The sequence below is a fragment of the Tyto alba genome, unplaced genomic scaffold, assembly GCF_018691265.1.
Source record: "Tyto alba isolate M040663 unplaced genomic scaffold, T.alba_DEE_v4.0 Super-Scaffold_39, whole genome shotgun sequence".
NCBI classification, from domain to species: Eukaryota; Metazoa; Chordata; class Aves; order Strigiformes; family Tytonidae; genus Tyto; species Tyto alba.
The window spans coordinates 14,579,775-14,598,804 of NW_024881314.1; the positions used below are offsets into that span (position 1 = coordinate 14,579,775).

The 19,030-nt window shown below is 52.5% G+C and overlaps 2 pseudogenes; one reads left to right on the forward strand and one right to left on the reverse strand.

Annotated features, from left to right (window-relative positions):
* Nucleotides 1-5,386: 5,386 nt before the first annotated feature.
* LOC122154386 lies at nucleotides 5,387-6,472 on the reverse strand (annotated as a pseudogene).
* Nucleotides 6,473-11,211: 4,739 nt separating this feature from the next.
* On the forward strand, nucleotides 11,212-18,195 carry LOC122154383 (annotated as a pseudogene).
* Nucleotides 18,196-19,030: the final 835 nt, after the last annotated feature.

Sequence of the window (19,030 nt, forward strand, 5' to 3'; positions counted from 1 at the left end):
ATGAGGAGGAGGATGATGAGGAGGACGAGGAGGAGGCGGATGATGGGGAAGAGGAGGAGGAGGAGGGGGACGCGGACGAGGAGGATGAGGAGGACGAGGATGAGGAGGATGGGGACGAGGAGGAGAAGGAGGAGGAGGAGGTCGAGGAGGATGAGGAAAAGGAGGAGGAAAAGGACGAGTTTGAGGAGGAGGACGAGGAGGAGGAGGAGGACAAGGAGGACGAGGAGGACTAGGAGGAGGATGAGGATGAGGAGGAGGAGGAGCAGGATGAGGAGGATGACGAGGATGAGGAGGAGTACGAGGAGGAGGAAATCAATGAGGAGGATAACGAGGACAAAGAAGAGGACGAGGAGGAGGAGGAGGAGGAGGAGGAGGAAAACGATGAGGAGGAAAACGAGGACGAGGATGAGGACGAGGAGGTGGAGGACGAGGAGGAGGGAGGAGGAGAACGAGGAGGAGGAGGATGACGAGGAGGAGGATGATGACGAGGAAGAGGAGGAGGAGGGGGACGAGGATGAGGATGAGGAGGAGGAGGTGGATGAGAATGAGGATGAGGAGGAGGGCGACGAGGATGAGTAGCATGGGGACGAGGAGGAGAAGGAGGAGGATGAGGTGAAGGAGGATGAGGAAAAGGAGGAGGACAAGGAGGAGGACGAGGACGAGGACGAGGAGGAGGACGAGGAGGAGGAGGAGGACGAAGAGAACGAGGAGGACGCGGAGGACTAGGAGGAGGATGAGGATGAGGAGGCGGAGGACGAGGAGGAGGAGGACGTAAAGGAGAACGAGGAGGAGGAGGAGGACGTCAAGGAGAACGAGGAGGAGGAGGAAGCGGAGGACAAGGAGGAGGAGGCGGAGGACTAGGAGGAGGACGAGGAGGATGAAGAGGAAGAGGATGATGATGAGGAGGACGAGGACAAGGAGGACAAGGAGGAGGACGAGGAGGAGGATGAGGAGGACAACAAGTAGGACGAGGAGCATGAGGAGGACGACAACGATGAAGAGGAGGATGAGGAGGAGGAGAAGGAGTAGGAGGAGGATGACGATGACGAGGAAGATGAAGGAGGAGGAGGGGGACGAGGATGAGGAGGAGGACGAGAACAAGGAGGAGCGAGGACGAGGACGAGGACGAGAAGGAGGAGGAGGACGAGTTGGAAGACGAGGAGGAGGAGCAGGAAGGCAAGGAGGACGAGGAGGACAAGGAGGATGAGGACAAGGAGGGGGACAAGGACGTGGACGAGGAGGAAGACGAGGACGAGGAGGAGGAGGAGGACGAGGAGGAGGAGTACGAGGAGGAGGAAGAAGAGGAGTTCAAGGACAAGGAGGACGAGGAGCAGGACGAGGAGGAGGACGAGGACTAGGAGGAGAATAAGGAGGAGGAGGAAGAGGACGAGGACGAGGATGAGGAGGATGACCAGGATGAGGAGGAGGACAAGGAGTTGGAGGAGGAGGAGGAAAACGATGAGGAGGGTAACGAGGACAAGGAGAAGGACGAGGAGGAGGATGATGATGAGGAAAACGAGGAGGAGGAAAACGAGGAGGAGGAGGACAACAATTAGGAGGAGGAGGAAGATGACGATGACAAGGAGGGGGGGATGAGGATGACGAGGAAGAGGATGAGGAGGAGGACGAGGAGGAGGACAAATAGGAGGATGAGGAGGAGGACGAGGAGGACGAGGATGATGAGGAGGATGACGATGAGGACGATGACGAGGAAGATGATGAGGAGGAGGAGGACGAGGATGAGGATTAGGAGGACGACAAGGAGGAGGAGAATGAGAAGGACGAGGAGGATGAGCAGGAGGAGGACGAGCACGAGGATGTGTAGGACGAGGAGGAGGATGACGACAACAAAGAGGAGGAGGATGACGAGGACGACGAGGAGGAGGATCATGACGAGGAAGAGGAGAATGAGGAAAAGGAGGAGGACGAGGAGGAGGAGAACGAGGAGGACTAGGAGGAGAATGAGGAGGAGGAGGAGGAGGACAAGGATGAGTATGAGGAGGATGACAAGGATGAGGAGGAGTATGAGGCGAGGAGGAGGAAAACGATGAGGAGGATAACGAGGACGAGGAGGAGGAGGAGGAAAACGAGGAGGAGGAGGACAACGATTAGGAGGAGGAGGACGAGGACGATAACGAGTAGGATGGGTAGGAGGAGGAGGAGGAAAATGAGCAGGAGGATGAGGAGGAGGACGAGGAGGAGGATGATGAGGAGGACTAGGAGGAGAATGAGGATGAGGAGGAGGAGGAGGAGGACAAGGAGGAGTATGAGGAGGACGACAAGGATGAGGAGGAGGATGAGGCGAGGAGGAGGAAAACGATGAGGAGGATAACGAGGACGAGGACAAGGAGGAGGAGGAGGAAAACGAGGAGGAGGAGGACAACGATTAGGAGGAGGTGGACGAGGACAATGACGAGGAGGAGGTGGAGGAGCAGGATGAGGATGAGGACGAGGATGAGGAGGAGGAGGATGAGGACGATGATGAGGAGGATGATGATGAGGAGGAGGACGAGGATGAGGAGGACGACAAGGAGGTGGAGGACGAGAAGAGGACGAGGAGGATGAGGAGGACGAGGACGACGAGGACGAGGATGATGAGGAGGACGAGGATAAGGAACGACGAGGATGAGGACGGGGAGGAGGACGAGGAGGACGACAGGGAGGAGGAATAGGACGACATGGAGGATGAGGAGGATGAGGAGGAGGATGAGGATGACGAGGAAGAGGAGGAGGAGGACGGGGATGAGGAGGATGAGGTTGACGAGGAAGAGGAGGAGGAGGAGGGGGATGAGGACGAGGAGGAGGACGAGGACAAGGAGGACGAGGAGGAGGACGAAGATGAGGAGGAAGAGGAGGAGGACGAGGAATATGAGGAGGAGGAGGATGAGGACGCGGAGGAGGAAGATGACGAGGACGAGGAGGAGGATGAGGACTAGGAGGAGCAGGACAAGGATGAGGAGGAGGTCGAGGAGAAGGACGAGGACGAGGAGGACGAGGAGGAGGAGGGAAACGAATAGGAGGAGGAGGACGAGGAGGAGGAGGACAACGAGGAAGAGGAGGAGGACGAGGAGGAGGAGGACAACGAGGAAGAGGAGGACAACGAGGAAGAGGAGGAGGACGAGGAGGAGGAGGAGGAGAATGAGGAGGAGGAGGATGAGGAGGAGGAGGACGAGCACGAGGATGAGTAGGACGATGAGGACAAGGAGGACGAGGAGGAGGATGAGGATAAGGAGGACGAGGAGGACGAGGATGAGGATGATGAGGAGGACGAGGATGAGGACGATGACGAGGAGGATGAGGAGGAGGACGAGGATGAGGATGAGGAGGATGACGAGGACGAGGATGAGGATGAGGAGGACGACAAGGAGGAGGAGGATGAGGAGGAGGACGAGGAGGATGAGGAGGAGGTGGACGAGCACGAGGATGTGTAGAACGAGGAGGAGGAGGACGACAAAGAGGAGGAGGACAACGAGGAGGAGGAGGACAACGAGGAGGAGGATGAGGAGGAGGACGAGGAGGAGGATCATGACGAGGAAGAGGAGGAGGAGGAGGGGGACGAGTACGAGGATGACGAGGAGGATGAGGAAAAGGAGGAGGAAAAGGAGGAGGACGAGGATGAGGATGAGTAGGAGGACGAGGAGGAGGAGGAGGACGAGGAGAATGAGGAGGATGAGTAGGAGGACGAGGAGGAGGAGGAGGACTGAGGAGAATGAGGAGGATGAGGAGAAGGACGGAGGATGAGGAGGATGACGAGGATGAGTAGGAAGACGAGGAGGAGGAGGAGGAGGAGGAAATAGATGAGGAGGATAATAAGGACAAGGAGGAGGACGAGGAGTTGGAGGAAGACGAGGAAATCGAGGAGGAGGAGGACAACAATTAGGAGGAGGAGGACGAGGACGATGACTAGGACGATGGGGAGGAGAAGGAGGAAGAAAATGAGGAGGAGGAGGAGGAAATCGATGAGGAGGATAACGAGGACGAGGAGTAGGATGAGGAGGAGGAGGAGGAAAACGATGAGGGGGATAACAAGGACGAGGAGGATGGGGACGATGATGATGAGGAGGATGAGGAGGAGGATGAGGACGAGGAGGAAGACCAGGATAAGGAGGAGGAGAAGGAGGTGGAGGAGGTCGAGGAGGAAGACGAGGATGAGGATGAGGACAAGGAGGATGAGGAGGAGGATGAGGAGGATGAGGATTAGGACGATGACGAGGAGGTGGTTGAGGATGAGGAGGACGAGGATGAGGACAAGGAGGACGAGGAGGAGGACGAGGAGGAGGACGAAGAGTATGACAAGGAGGAGGAGGACGAGGAGGAGTACGAGAAGGATGATGAGGAGGAGGATGAAGAGGATGACAAGGAGGAGGAGGACAAGGAGGAGGATGAGGAGGATGAGGAGGAGGAGGACGAGGATGAGGAGGAGGATGAGGAAAAGGAGGACGAGGAGGAACGAGGACAATGAGGATGAGGAGGAGGACGAGGGGGAGGAGGTGGAGGAGGACGACGAGGACGAGGAAGAGGAGGGGGACGAGGACGAGGAGGATGAGCAGGAGGAGGACGAGCACAAGGATGTGTAGGAAGAGGAGGAAGACAACAAGGAGGAGGAGGACAACGAGGAGCAGGATGATGAGGAGGACGAGGAGGAGGAGGAGGGGGACGAGGACGAGGAGGAGGAGCAGGACGAGGAGATTAAGGAAAAGGAGGATGAGAAGGAGGAGGACGAGGACGATGAGTATGAGGAGGATGACAAGGATGAGGAGGAGGATGAGAAGGAGGAGTAGGAAATCAATGAGGATGATAACGAGGACAAGGAGGAGGACAACGATTTGGAGGAGGAGGAGGAAAACGATGAGGAGGATAACGAGGATGAGGAGGAGGACGTGGGGGAGGAGGATGAGGAAAACGAGGAGGAGGAAAACGAGGAGGAGGAGTATAAAGATTAGGAGGAGGTGGACGAGGACGAATACGAAGAGGAGGTGGAGGAGTAGGAGGAGGACGAGGAGGAGGACAAATAGAAGGACGAGGAGGATGAGGACGAGGATGAGGAGGATGAGGATGAGGACGATGATGAGGAGGATGAGGAGGAGGAGGAGGACGAGGATGAGGATGAGGAGGACGACAAGGAAGAGGAGGACAAGGAAGAGGACAAGGAGGATGAGGAGGACGAGGACGACGAGGACGAGGATGAGGAGGAGGACGAGGATAAGGGGGACGAGGAGGAGCACGAGGAGGAGGACGAGGAGGACGACAAGTAGGAGGAATAGGACGACAGGGAGGACGAGGAGGAAGAGGAGGAGGATGAGTATGACGAGGAAGAGGAAGAGGAGGAGGGGTATGAGGAGGAGGATGAGGTTGACGAGGAAGAGGAGGAGGAGGAGGGGGATGAGGACAAGGAGGAGGACAAGGACAAGGAGGACGAGGAGGAGGACGAAGATGAGGAGGAAGAGGAGGAGGACGAGGAATATGAGGAGGAGGAGGATGAGGACGAGGAGGAGGAAGATGACGAGGATGAGGAGGAGGATGAGGACTAGGAGGAGGAGGACAAGGATGAGGAGGAGGTCGAGGAGAAGGATGAGGACGAGGACGAGGAGGAGGAGGAGGGAAACGAGTAGTAGGAGGAGGACGAGGAGGATGATGATGAGGAGGAGGACGAGCACGAGGATGAGTAGGACGACGAGGACAAGGAGGACGAGGAGGAGGGCGAGGATCAGGAGGACGAGGAGGACGATGACGAGGAGGATGAGGAGGAGGAGGACGACGAGGATGAGGGTGAGGAGGATGAGGAGGACGAGGATGAGGATGAGGAGGACGACAAGGATGGGGAGGATGAGGTGGAGGATGAGGAGGATGAGGAGGACAAGCACAAGGATGTGTAGAACGAGGAGGAGGAGGAGGAGGACGACAAAGAGGAGGAGGACGACGAGGAGGAGAAGGACAACGAGGAGGAGGATGATGAGGAGGACGAGGAGGAGGATCATGACGAGGAAGAGGAGGAGGAGGAGGGGGACGAGGACGAGGAGGACGAGGAGGATGAGGAAAAGGAGGAGGACAAGGAGGAGGACGAGATGGAGGATGAGGAGGAGGATGAGGATGAGGAGGAGGAGAATAAGGAGGACGAGGAGAAGGAGGAGGAAAATGAGGATGTGGTGGAGGAGGAGGCGGACGAGGACGAGGATGAGGAGGATGACCAGGATGAGGAGGAAGACGACGAGGAGGAGGAGGAAATCGATGAGGAGGATAATGAGGACAAGGAGGAGGACGAGGAGTTGGAGGAGGACGAGGAAAACGATGAGGAGGATAACGAGGACGAGGAGGAGGACGAGGAGGAGGAGGAGGAAAACGAGGAGGAGGAGGACAACGATTAGGAGGAGGAGGAGGATGACGAGGAGGATGGGGAGTAGGAGGAGGAGGAGGAGGAGGAGGAGGAGGAAAACGATGAGGAGGATAACAAGGACGAGGAGGAGGACGAGGAGGAGGAGGAGGAGGAGGAAAACTAGGAGGAGGAAAACGAGGATGAGGAGGATGAGGACGATGATGATGAGGAGGATGAGGAGGAGGAGACGACGAGGAGGAGGAGGACAACGAGGAGGATGATGATGAGGAGGACGAGGAGGAGGCGGATGATGAGGAAGAGGAGGAGGAGGAGGGGGACGCGGACAAGGAGGATGAGGAGGACGAGGATGAGGAGGATGGGGACGCGGAGGAGAAGGAGGAGGAGGAGGTTCGAGGAGGATGATGAAAAGGCGGAGGACAAGGACGAGGTTGAGGAGGAGGACGAGGAGGAGAACGAGGAGGACGAGGAGGACTAGGAGGAGGATGAGGAGGAGGAGGAGGAGGAGGAGCAGGATGATGATGATGACGAGGAGTTGGAGTACGAGGAGGAGGAAATCAATGAGGAGGATAACAAGGACGAGGAAGAGGACGAGGAGGAGGAGGGGAAGAGGAGGAAAACGATGAGGAGGATAACGAGGATGAGGAGGAGGACGAGGAGGACGATGAGGAGGAGTAGGACAACGAATAGGAGGAGGACAACGATGAGGAGGAGAACGACGAGGAAGAGGAGGAGGAGGAGGGGGACGAGGATGAGGAGGAGGAGGTCAAGGAGGATGAGGAAAAGGAGGTGGACAAGGAGGAGGATGAGGATGAGTAGAATGAGGAGTACGAGGAGAACGAGCAGGACGAGGAGGACTAGGAGGAGGATGAGGAGGAGGAGGAGGAGGATGAGGAGGATGACGAGGACGAGGACGAGGAGGAGGACGAGGAGGAGGACGAGGAGGATGAGGAGGATAAGGAGGAGGACGAGGTCAAGGAGAACGAGGATGAGGAGGAAGAGGAGGACAAGGAGGAGGAGGAGGACTAGGAGGAGGACGAGGAGGATGAGGAGGAAGTGGAGGACGAGGATGAGGATGAGGAGGAAGACGAGGACAAAGAGGACGAGGAGGAGGACGAGGAGGACGACAGGGAGGATGAGGAGGATGAGGAGGATGACGAGGAGGAGGAGGATGAGGAGGAGGAGAAGGAAGGGGAGGTGGAGGAGGAGGATGACGATGACGAGGAAGATGAAGGAGGAGGAGGGGGACGAGGACGAGGAGGAGGATGAGAAAAAGGAGGACAAGGAGGAGGAGGACGAGGACGAGGACGAGAAGGAGGAGGAGGACGAGGAGGATGAGGAGGAGGAGGAGGAAGACGAAGAGTAGGAGGAGGACGAGGAGGAGGAGGAGGAGGAGGAGGAGGATGAGGAGGATGACGAGGACGAGGACGAGGAGGAGGAGGAGGAGGACGAGGAGGAGGACGAGGAGGAGGAGGAGGAGGAGGATAAGGAGGAGGACGAGGTCAAGGAGAACGAGGATGAGGAGGAAGAGGAGGACAAGGAGGAGGAGGAGGACTAGGAGGAGGACGAGGAGGATGAGGAGGAAGTGGAGGACGAGGATGAGGATGAGGAGGAAGACGAGGACAAAGAGGACGAGGAGGAGGACGAGGAGGACGACAGGGAGGATGAGGAGGATGAGGAGGATGACAATGAGGAGGAGGAGGATGAGGAGGAGGAGAAGGAAGGGGAGGTGGAGGAGGAGGATGACGATGACGAGGAAGATGAAGGAGGAGGAGGGGGACGAGGACGAGGAGGAGGATGAGAAAAAGGAGGACAAGGAGGAGGAGGACGAGGACGAGGACGAGAAGGAGGAGGAGGACGAGGAGGATGAGGAGGAGGAGGAGGAAGACGAAGAGTAGGAGGAGGACGAGGAGGAGGAGGAGGAGGACGAGTTGGAATATGAGGAGTTGAGGAGGAAGGCAAGGAGGACGAGGAGGACAAGGAGGATGAGGACAAGGAGGGGGACAAGGAGGAGGATGAGGAGGAGGACAAGTAGGAGGACGAGGACGAGGAGGACGAGGAGCAGGACGAGGAGGAGGACTAGGAGGATGAGGACAAGGAGGGGGACAAGGAGGAGGACGAGGAGGAGGACAAGTAGGAGGACGAGGACGAGGATGAGGAGGACAAGGACGAGGACGAGGAGGAGGACGAGGAGGAGTATGAGGAGGTGGAGGAGGAGGAAGAGGATGAGGAGGATGACCAGGATGAGGAGGAGGACAAGGAGGAGGATGATGAGGAGGAAAACGATGAGGAGGAAAACGAGGAGGAGGAGGAAAACGATTAGGAGGAGGAGGACGAGGACGATGACGAGGAGGAGGGGGAGGATGAGGAGGAGGACAGATAGGAGGACGAAGAGGAGGACGAGGAGGACGAGGATGATGAGGAGGATGAGGATGAGGACGGTGACGAGGAGGATGAGGAGGATGAGGATGAGGATTTGTCATGGTTTAGGCCTGATTGACAGCCAACCACAATGCAGCACCTCTCTCTCCCTTCCCCTCCGGCAATGAGTAGGAACAGAGAGCCAGGCTTGGGGTTCAAGATAGGACTGGGATCGGTGAAAATCCCCCTTTTATGATCACGAGCAAAAGGCAGACTCCTTAGGGGAAGGAAAAATCCATACATTTATTACAGACACAAACAACACATAACAGAGTAGGACAGTGAGAAGCAGTGCCACATCTTGAGAACACCTTCCCCCACCCCTCCCTTCTTCCCGGGCTCAGCTCTGCTCCCGATATCTCTACCTCCTCCCCCAGTGGTGCAGGGGCAGGGAATGGGGGGTGCAGTCAGTGCTGCCACTTCCTTCATGTTCGGTGAGGGGAGTGTCCAAAACTTGTTACCCCCTGCTCCATCGTGGTCCCCCTCTCACAGCAGACAGTCCTCCACAAACTTTCTCCGACATGAATTCCTCCCATGGGCCGCAGCGTTCCCCACACTGCTCCGTCATGGGTCACTAACTTCCTCCGACTGGATTCTTTCACACGGCTGCAGCCCTTCCCGAGCTGCTCCGGCGTGGGACTCCCCCGCATGCTGCAATCCTCCCAGCACTGAATTACAGCAGCGGGGCTACCTTTTTCCATGAGACCCCGGCCTTCTTCGGGCACAGAACCTTGATCATCCGAGCAGGAACGACAGGCCACAAATCAATGCCTGCTCCACCGTAGATCTTCATGGGTGGCAGGGGGGGGCCGCCCTGCCGTCTCACCACAGGATACAGGAGGGTTCTCTGCTCCGGCACACCTCCCCCCTCCTTTCTTCCTCCGTTCCTCCACTGACCTTGGTGTTCATGTAGCTGCAGCGACTCCTCCTCACAAGTCCCACAGCACGTCACCACGTCCCTTCTTAAATACGTTATTGCAGAGGCGCAGCTGATTGGCTCAATTTCCCAAACAGAAGTGGAGCTGACATGGAGCTGGGGGAGCTTTGAGAAGCTTCTCACAGGGGGCTGCCCCGATAGCCCCCTCCCCTGCCACCAAAAAACTCCACCACTCACTCAACCCAGGACAGGATGAGGAGGACGACAAGGAGGAGGAGGACGAGGAGGAGGAGGATGAGGATGACAAGGAAGATGAAGGAGGAGGAGGGGGATGAGGACGAGGAGGAGGACGAGGACAAGGAGGATGAGGAGGTGGACAAGGAGGACGAGAACGAGAAGGAAGACAAGGAGGAGGACGAGGAAGATGAGGAAGAATAGGATGAGGAGGAGGAGGAGGACGAGGTGGAGGACGAGGAGGAGTACAAGGAGGAGGAGGAGGAGGAGGAAGAGGAGGAGGAGGATGAGGTGGATGAGGACGAGGAGGGGGACGAGGAGGGGGAGGATAAGTAGGAGGACGAGGACGAGGAGGTGGATGAGGAGGAGGATGAGGAAATTATATATTTTTATAAAGATTGGCTTCATTCATTTATAACAGCAGTATCAGACACCGGCCGTTTTGCTTCCGAATAGAATAACTCTGTGCCTGGCAGAGCAGCACAACGGGGGCCTGCACAACCACCCCGCTGCACGAGGACCCTGCACACGTGCGCCTATTGACGAGCGGAATCATGACTTTACAACCAGTAAGGTTATAAAGTAGGTATGTTTATTCAGCACTGGGCACAGGGGGGAATCATTCCTCCAGAAACGTGCGTGCCCTGGAGCCAAAAGAGGCTCCTTTTTATTGTGTAAAACGTTACATATTCATTAACTCCAATACACATGCATCACAATTCTGGGAATAGGGAGGGAATATTACAATCAGTTCCGAGAAATCATTAACATATCCCCCACCCCAAGTCCCTCCATGTCACACCTGCGCAGTGCTCCCTGGAGGTCGTGGGCAGGGGTCTGCAGATGAAGGCCCGTAGTCTCCTTCACTGTGTTCGCTAGCTGACCCTTACTTCTGCGCCAACTCAGTCCTGTGGTCACGTACACCTTGTCCTTCAGGTCTGGGCTAATTTGCAGCTCCTTTGTATTTCTGGCTCAGTGGTTTCAGTTCCCCTCTTATCTCAGGGACAAGAGGTACCAGCGATGGCCCGTCCTGTCTTCCTTCCATTCACTCACACGGGAGTTGCCGGCCTTTGATGGAGGCCACCTGGTGAGCAGCCCCTGAGGGGGGGCTATTGGGTTAATGTTTCCTCAGATTACTATTGCACGAGGGCCCTGAACGCGCATCCCTGTCGCACGCGGCTCTTTGCATGCCCGCTGCCCTCGCAGCAGGCGCTGTGCGCACGCGTGCACACTGGGGCCGGGACTACAACTCCCGACGTGCCTCGCGCGGGCGGTCAGTGGAGCCACGCGATGATTGGCTGCAAAGGGGGCGGGGCCACGGCGCGCGGCGGGGCCCGCCCACTGGCAGTGTCAGCAAAGCAGCGGGACGGGTAGGAGGGTCTCTGTGGAGCCCCTAAGTGGGGCTGAGGGGGGCTCCGTGCCTTGGGGGTGGCTGCGGCCCCCCGGGGGGCCTGGGAGCGGGGGGTGGGCCCCGGGGGTGCCGGGGAGTGGGGCTGTGGAAAGGCTCAGAGCCCCTCGGGGGACCGAGGAGCGGGGCGGGGGGGGGCTGCGGGCGGCCCCGGGGTTGGGGAGTGGGGCGGGGGGGGCTGGGGGGACTGGCGGGGGGGGCTGGAGAACGGAGCGGGGGCTGGGAGCCGCCAGCAAGGGCTGGGGGAGCCCCGAGCCCGGGGGGGCTGCGAGCCGGGGGGGTCCCGGCCCCTTTCCCTGCCCGCCCCAGGCCCCAGCCCGGGGTCCCGGCCGAAGCCCCTCAGGGAGCTGATTTGGCCGCCCCGAGGGACGGCTGGGGGGGCAGCCCCGAGCTGCTCGGCTGGGGCCTCGTTCTTGGGGCAAGAGGCAGCGGGGGCCTGCGCAGCGCTGGGAGTTGGCGCTGAAAATCCCAGCTCGGGGGGGTCGGGGCTGCTTCCCCGCGCCCGGGGCGGCTCCTGCTCCGCCAATTCCAGTCAGCAGCCCCGCAGCTTCATCCGGGCTGCTTGGGGTTGTGCTCTTCTTCAAACTCCAGTTGCAGAAATCAGGCTGGTGTTTGAACAGTTTTTGGTCGCTGTGATGACTGCAACAGGCTTCAAAGATGGACCTCAGCAATTCAGTAGTCCCAGACCTTCCCCTTTGTGCATTTAATTAAGGAATAATTTGAAAACTGATGAAAACTAATGGGTGTTTGGGCCGTGCAGAGTCTTTCTTTGCATGGGAGAATAGATTTTGGTTTTCTTGGCTTAGTTACTGTCCATGGAGGCAAGGAAGGAGAAACCAAGCAGCAGTGATGTCTTTTCTTTAGATTTAAGACATGCATAAAAACACCTAACTAAAAGAAGCCAATGTTAAATTGTCTTGTTTAATGTTAGCAGGAAGCTGATGGGAATATCCTTAAATCAAAACTGATACAAAACAGAAATGTGTCCTAAGCGTCTGCTGTGTGTAGCGTCACCCTTAGTGGATTTCAAACCCTTTAATTTCCTGGTGATAGGTTATAAATGTTTAGAGCAATGCAATAAATTATATTAAGATGGTAGCAACTTGATTATTTTCTTATATCCACAAATGTTTTTTAAAAAAGTCATTGGATTTCTAATTTAGGTCAAGTTATCTAAAAATCATAAGCAGGACTTTTTTTTTTTTCTCATTTATATTAATTCTGGGTAAAAGAGCAGAAGTTGATTTGGAAACCTGTAAGCTGAAGGGTGTTTTCCAGTGAGGTTTTGGTTTGTTTATTTTTCTTTTTGCTTTTGTGAAGTCCTCAATATTATATTTTCTCCCTCATTATTTCCAGGCTGCAGAACCAGCCTGAAAGGCACGGTGGAATTACTTTTCCCATTAGCTGGGCTCCTCCTAAGGATATAGATTGCATCCATACTCAGAAGCCAGTTGCAGCAACGAAGCCGTTTCAGGTATTTGAAGAGGAAGAAGAACTGAATCACCAGTAAAACAAGAATGTAAAATTTGTTAACCTCTTGAGTTTTTCAGGACAAACTTAACATGAGTTTCCTTTACAAGCTGGTGGTTCTTGGTAAACTGAATAACTTGGTCAAAGAATGGATTTCAGAATTTGGTGAGAGCAAGGTAAGGGTTTTTTATATGCTCTTGTCAAAACAGCTGATGCCTTTTTATTTCTTTTAAAGGCCATACTACTAGGATTTATGCTGAAGTGGAACTTTCAACTTTCTTCTAAAGTATTGAGGAGAGCTGTAGTAACTGCCGTTGAAATAAGGTAGAAAAGGTACTACAGTTCACAATCTTGAAGTCCCTGGGGCACTGAATAAATGTGTGAAGTGGCTCTGTGGGTTGACTTGTAGCAGCTAACAAAGCTGAAACAAGGGATTGTGGGGTGAGCTAGATGGGAAATGGGCACTAATCTCGCCCCAAACAGCCTGCAGCACCCAGTGTGGTTTGAAACTATTGCACTAGACTTGCCCTTTGCAGAGATTGTGTTTATTTATGTTCATCTGCTGTGGGGAAGACTAATAATAGGTCTTAATTTCTGTAAATTAATGAAAGGACTGATACATTACTCATCTCTTTTTTTGAGTTGCAAGCACTCATTTCAGAAAAACAGTAGCAGTCTATTAGACTAACAACTCAGTCTGGGAGTGAGAAAACACTGTTTATGGAGGCTGTTGTAGTCTTTCTAAAGAGCCCGTATGCTACCTAAACTTGCACATAGGTCAATGTGTATCTTATATTATAAAGTAAACACTTTCTCTTCTACACACAGAATCTTCCTCCTTCAGCAGCAGCAGCAAATGTTGGTGGCAAAATATTTACATTTGGTTCTTACAAGCTTCGAGTACACACTAAAGGTAGAACTTCTTTGTCCAGTCATAGTTCTGATGTTTGAAAGTGACTTCCAACAATAACAGAAGAAATGGAATCTCTCTGCAGGTGCTGACATAGATGCTGTTTGTGTTGCTGCTAGACACGTAGAAAGATCGGATTTTTTTCAGTTGTTCTTTGAAAAACTGAAACATCAGGAGGAAATAAAAAACCTAACAGTGAGTAAGCGCTCTCCGTGATAATCGTGCAACTTCTACAGTAAGAATGTTCATGTTAAAGACTCATATTGGTAGAGGATGTCTTACAAGACAAAACTTTAAAATACATTGTTTCTGAGTCGCCTTCTAAAATGCTATCTTATGCAGCATGAAAATGCTGAAGTCAAGCTTTTGGTTCCTTTCCCCAGTGGCTGTACATCACGTAAGAATCTTTGTGGTCCGCTTCTCCCCTGCCCTTGGTTTGAGAATGAGTCGGCTGTATCAAAAAGCAAGGCTGTCCCTGGGAGCCCTGCTTTCATCTCAGGTGCAGTAAGGGGCCTGGACATGCACGCCGGGGGAGGAGGGGGCAGCCTGAAAACTCAGGAAGTTGACGGTGATGTGGAAAGGCTCCTGTCAGTCCCTTGGCCGTGCTGTTCCTCTGGATAGACTTTAGGAGCTCTCGTTCATCCTCCTCTGGCCACGTTCCTCTCTGGCTCCTCAGCCTGAGCCTTTGTGGCCGGGATGCACACTGTCAGCTTTCCAGAACGTTCACAGGGGCTGTGCTGGGAACATACAGAACTGCTGTGTAAAATGCCCCTCGGGTGCATGCATTGCGTACCTCGCAGGTAAAACTGAGCTCCTGGGAAGTGCTTCTCAGCCTGGGCTTCCTCACGCAGACGGTTTGAAAGACTTCATGTGCATAGCTACGGAGCCTTTGTTTAGGTGACTGTCACCTGAAAACAGACTCTCAGTGGGCTGTGGCACAGTTCTGACAAGTGCTCTGCAAAACTGAAGACTGTGCCAGAAGGTAGCTGACAGCATCTCAGGCACGGTAGAAAATAAAAATAGAGAAGACTAGTGTGCGCTGTCAAATGTGGACAGAGTTGGTTAGATTTCTCTGGATGTTAACCAGCAGTAAGATAGCTAGAGAAATCTCTTTTCTTCCTCACTGCCAGGGTAAGTACCTTACAGCCACTGATCCTGGTGGCTCATTGGCACTGTTTGTTCATTTCAATCCATGATCAGCCTCAGAATCTCTTGGCTAAATAGCTTTTTAAAGCCAGTATTAGTACAGTATTAGTGCTCTACTGCTTGCAGCTTACTACCAATTTTTTTGGTTTGGAAGCAAGTCAGTCTTTATACCAAATAGTTTAGCAGTGTAAATTCTGTATTTTATCACAGTTTAGGGAAAAGATTAAAGTAGCAAGAAATACTTTCTTACACAGTGATCCTCTCCTTTACAGGCAGTTGAAGATACGTGTGTATCAGTTGTCAAGTTTGAGTTTGATGGCATCGAGGTAAGAATTTTGCTTTTTTTCTTTAAGTAAGGATTTTTTTTTTCTTGCTTTGGAATAGAACAACTTTTCGGGGACTTGTGACCTTGCTATTTTACAAGGTTTTTGGTACCTTACAGTGTATTTAGGAAACTCTGATTAAACAGCCTGACCACAGCCTATCCCAGGAGAAGGCACTGCAGTAAAATGGGAGCTGATAGGAAAAGAAGCCCCTAGGAAGCCTGGCGGGCACGGGAACATCAGGGACACCTCTTGCTAAGCCTGTGCTGCAGGCCAGGGTAGCCCACTGGAACAGCAGTTATGTCACAGGGATTGTGCAGCATGGGAGTAGAGACAGTGTCCTTGCCAACCCTCCTGAGCTCTGACAAACCAGCTTTCTGCAGGGGGACGGGGATAGTGTAGCTCACCGTATGGATCATGTGAGCAGACTAAATGTTTTGTTGCAAATCAAAAATGAAGTGGTTGTGAGACAAATGGTATGGAAGATGAAAAGTGAAAGCCCCCATTTGACTCTTGCCCAGGTTTTTCAGCTGCAGGAATCCTTGTATCTTGAATGCATCTCACACCGTGAGCGCAGACCTGCATGCTGTAGTACCTCAGCACGTTACTGCTTGGTGTCACTATCGCCAAGACCTTCAGTGACCTTCTTGTGGCCTCTCTCTGGTACAGACGTTCACAGAATAATTTTCTTGCCTCAGACTCTACTATAGACCAGATGCTTTGGGATCAAAAGGGCTTACCGCAGAAAGGAAATGCTCTCTCCTTTGCTGAAGTGTAGTTGAGGTGGCTGAACTTGCATCTTAATTTTATGATTTATGTTCTCTTTTAATGGAAGATGGAAATTGAGAGTAATCTTTTCAACTTAAAACCCCCTTCCTTTCCCTAGCTTAAAAAGGCGGGATACAGTGACGGTTTTGTAAATAAAATATGGAACTTCTAGCAATTCTCTTGAGTTTTCTGGCAAGTAAATCTCTCGGGACATGTATCTGTAGTCACATAGGTCTAAATACAAATGTTAACCACTCTGTAGTCTTGACTAGCTTTTCCCCCACTAATGTGCTGTTTGAAAATGATGCAGCATTCGAACTCACACTTGGCACTTTTTCCCCTCTTAAGATGGATCTCATGTTTGCCAGACCATCTGTGCAAACTTTTTCTGATAATCTTGATCTCAGAGGTGACTCGTGTCTCTGAAGCCTGGATACGAGATGTATGCGGAGCTTAAATGGTAAGCATATTTACACTTCTTTAAAAAGAAAGTGTTACAGAGCTTGGTATAGAATGCACATGGCACAACCCATCGGTTTCTGTACAAGTTGCAGAAACTGATCTCCTGTCTACTTGAGATCTGAGGAGGTGGCGAGTGGGCTTAAACTGAGATGCTTCAAGGAGTTGTGTGTTTAGATAGACCTGTATCTCATGTTTCTTTGATCAGGGGGTGTGCACTGTTCCAGTTCACCATAGAAACTGCTTCAGATGAATAGGTAGAGCATTTGATAGAGAAGAATTTGTGGAGATTCATTAAAAATATATATATATATATATTTAAAATACCTGAAGCCTAACTTACTCACCGTTTAACACTGACTGGTTTGATTGTTCCCTGCTGTCGAAAGAAACAGCTTTTGGAATCCTCCAGAAAGGCCTTATTAAAAATTGTATTCTATAAACTGTGAAAAAGCTGCTGAGGGCATCAGTTACCTGGAGTGATACTGAATGTTGCGTGTAATCTGTAATTTTTAAGGAAATACAAAGCAAGTAATCCAAACTTGTTTTCATAGGCTTGAACAATGAACTGTGAGCTATTGAGCCAGGATAGCATAAAACTGACTTGTACCCGTTACTAGGAACTGCTGCACTTCAACTTTTTTCTTAGAGGCTGCAGAGCTACTGATGAAATACTGCATCCAGAGCCAAATGAAGAGAACTTCCAGCTCACTCTCTGTGCAATTAAACTGTGGGCAAAATGTGAGTAAGGGGATTGTTCGTGATCTTTAAACTTTTCACAGGCACCTCGTGCTGAAAAAATAAGACCATTAGTAGTACTTCACCTTTGGATAGCTGTTTAAATGATGGCTTTTAAACTAGAACCTGTTCTTCAGTTTAGATTCACGGTCTGTCCGTGGGGTTGATTCGGTGTGGTTTTTAATGGGGGTAGAGTGGGGAGAAGAGGGGAGTGCCTACAAGACAAGGTGCTGCATTGCTTATCAGGAACCTGACTAGAGGTGATAAAAAGGCAAGTTAAGTATATAAACTTGATACGTAAGGAATAAGAAAATACTGATTGCGTATGTGTCTAGAGCAAGTGCTACAAGAACGGCAGAATTTTTTGTAAGGGAAGTTGGAGTGAAGCAATAGCTGTAGCAGTGTAGGCAAATTCCAGAGTAGCAGTATTTTGGGAAGTGGTGTGGTCATGATTCTTCTGCTCATCACTGTTAAGGACCAACAATTTTGGCCTCATTGCATTGCAAAAGTAACTGACTTGGAGGCTAAAGTGTACTGAGTATTCTACAGATTGTGAAGTTGGTGCTGTAAATTTGAAGGAAGGTCCTTGGGTATTGAAGGACTGCAGGCTAATGACACGTACCCATTCTAGGACATGGCATTTACTCCAGTGTGCTGGGATTTCTTGGTGGGGTTTCCTGGGCAGTGCTAGTAGCAAGAACAGGTCAACTCTATCCAAATGCCAAGAAAGGCAAAGCCAAGAGGAGAACAATAACTGCACTCCCAAAAGGGGAGGAGCAAACTGAGGGAGGGCAACTCATCAGCCCCTTTCAGAGTTTCAACACTTGAGATAAACAGAAGAAATAAAATTGTAGGAAGTTAACAGTGGCCGAGAAGCAGATTATAAATCCACCTGATCCAAATCTCAGAAAGACTTTCAATATTGATTTGTGTGAATACTAGACCGAGGCAGAAAATTAAGTGTTTGCTTCTGCTTTCCACGTCACGAGAAGATAACTTAAATGGGCTAAACAGTAGCGAGAAGATGCTCAAGGCAATAGCAGAGCTTACTGGTTTCCTCCACTGGACCAACTGTGCAGTGAACCAACTTAACACGGCCAGTCTAAGGATGTCACTGAAGTTGCTTAAAAAAAAAAAAAAAAAAAAAAAAACAACAAACACGTAAGTCCTTATCCTGGAATGTGAAGGCAGCACCTTGGCTCCCACACAGGGTGGCAGAGATGGCCCAGCAGGGTCATGTCCCGACGTTCCAGGTCAGATAAAGAAAGTGCTGGCTGTGTTTGTGGGGTCAGTTTGACGTATCTTTTCTGTTTTCTAGAAGCCTGGGGAAGGACGCACTATGCGGTAGGACCGGTGCCACTTTAGCCCTGAGGTTCAAAAACTGCACATCAGTGCAACTCCCTGCATTGCCTTCATCACCAAATAAACCAGACTTGCTTTCTCCAGGGTGGTGGGAACAGGAGCTCACAAGTGGATTCCAGCTACACCTCAGGGTAGCAGTTAGCACATGCTTAACTTTAACTTTAAAGCCCACCCACTGGCTATTAAAGGTCACATGAACCCCAGAGATCTAATGAAAGGAAAACCAAACAAACCAAAAAAACCCCACGACAATATCGCCAGAAAACACTACACCCCGTTTCCCACTCCTGAAGGAAGCCGGGTTCACATGACACGTTGGGGTCCCCCCCTCACCCCGGGAACTTGCCAGCCTCCAGCTGGGGAGCCGGAGCATTTGTCCCCCCGCTGCCCGGGGGCAGCTGCCAAAGCAGCGGTGCAGCCAGGAGAGCAGCTCCCACTCGGGCTGGCCATGCCCATGGAACCAGAACACTACACAGAACAACCCACAAGACATCAGGTGTCCAAGCAAAAAGGCCCCGGTGTGCCAAAAGAAATAAAAGATTGAACGCTGAAGCAGCTGGGCAGGAATGCTCCGCAGTGAGCA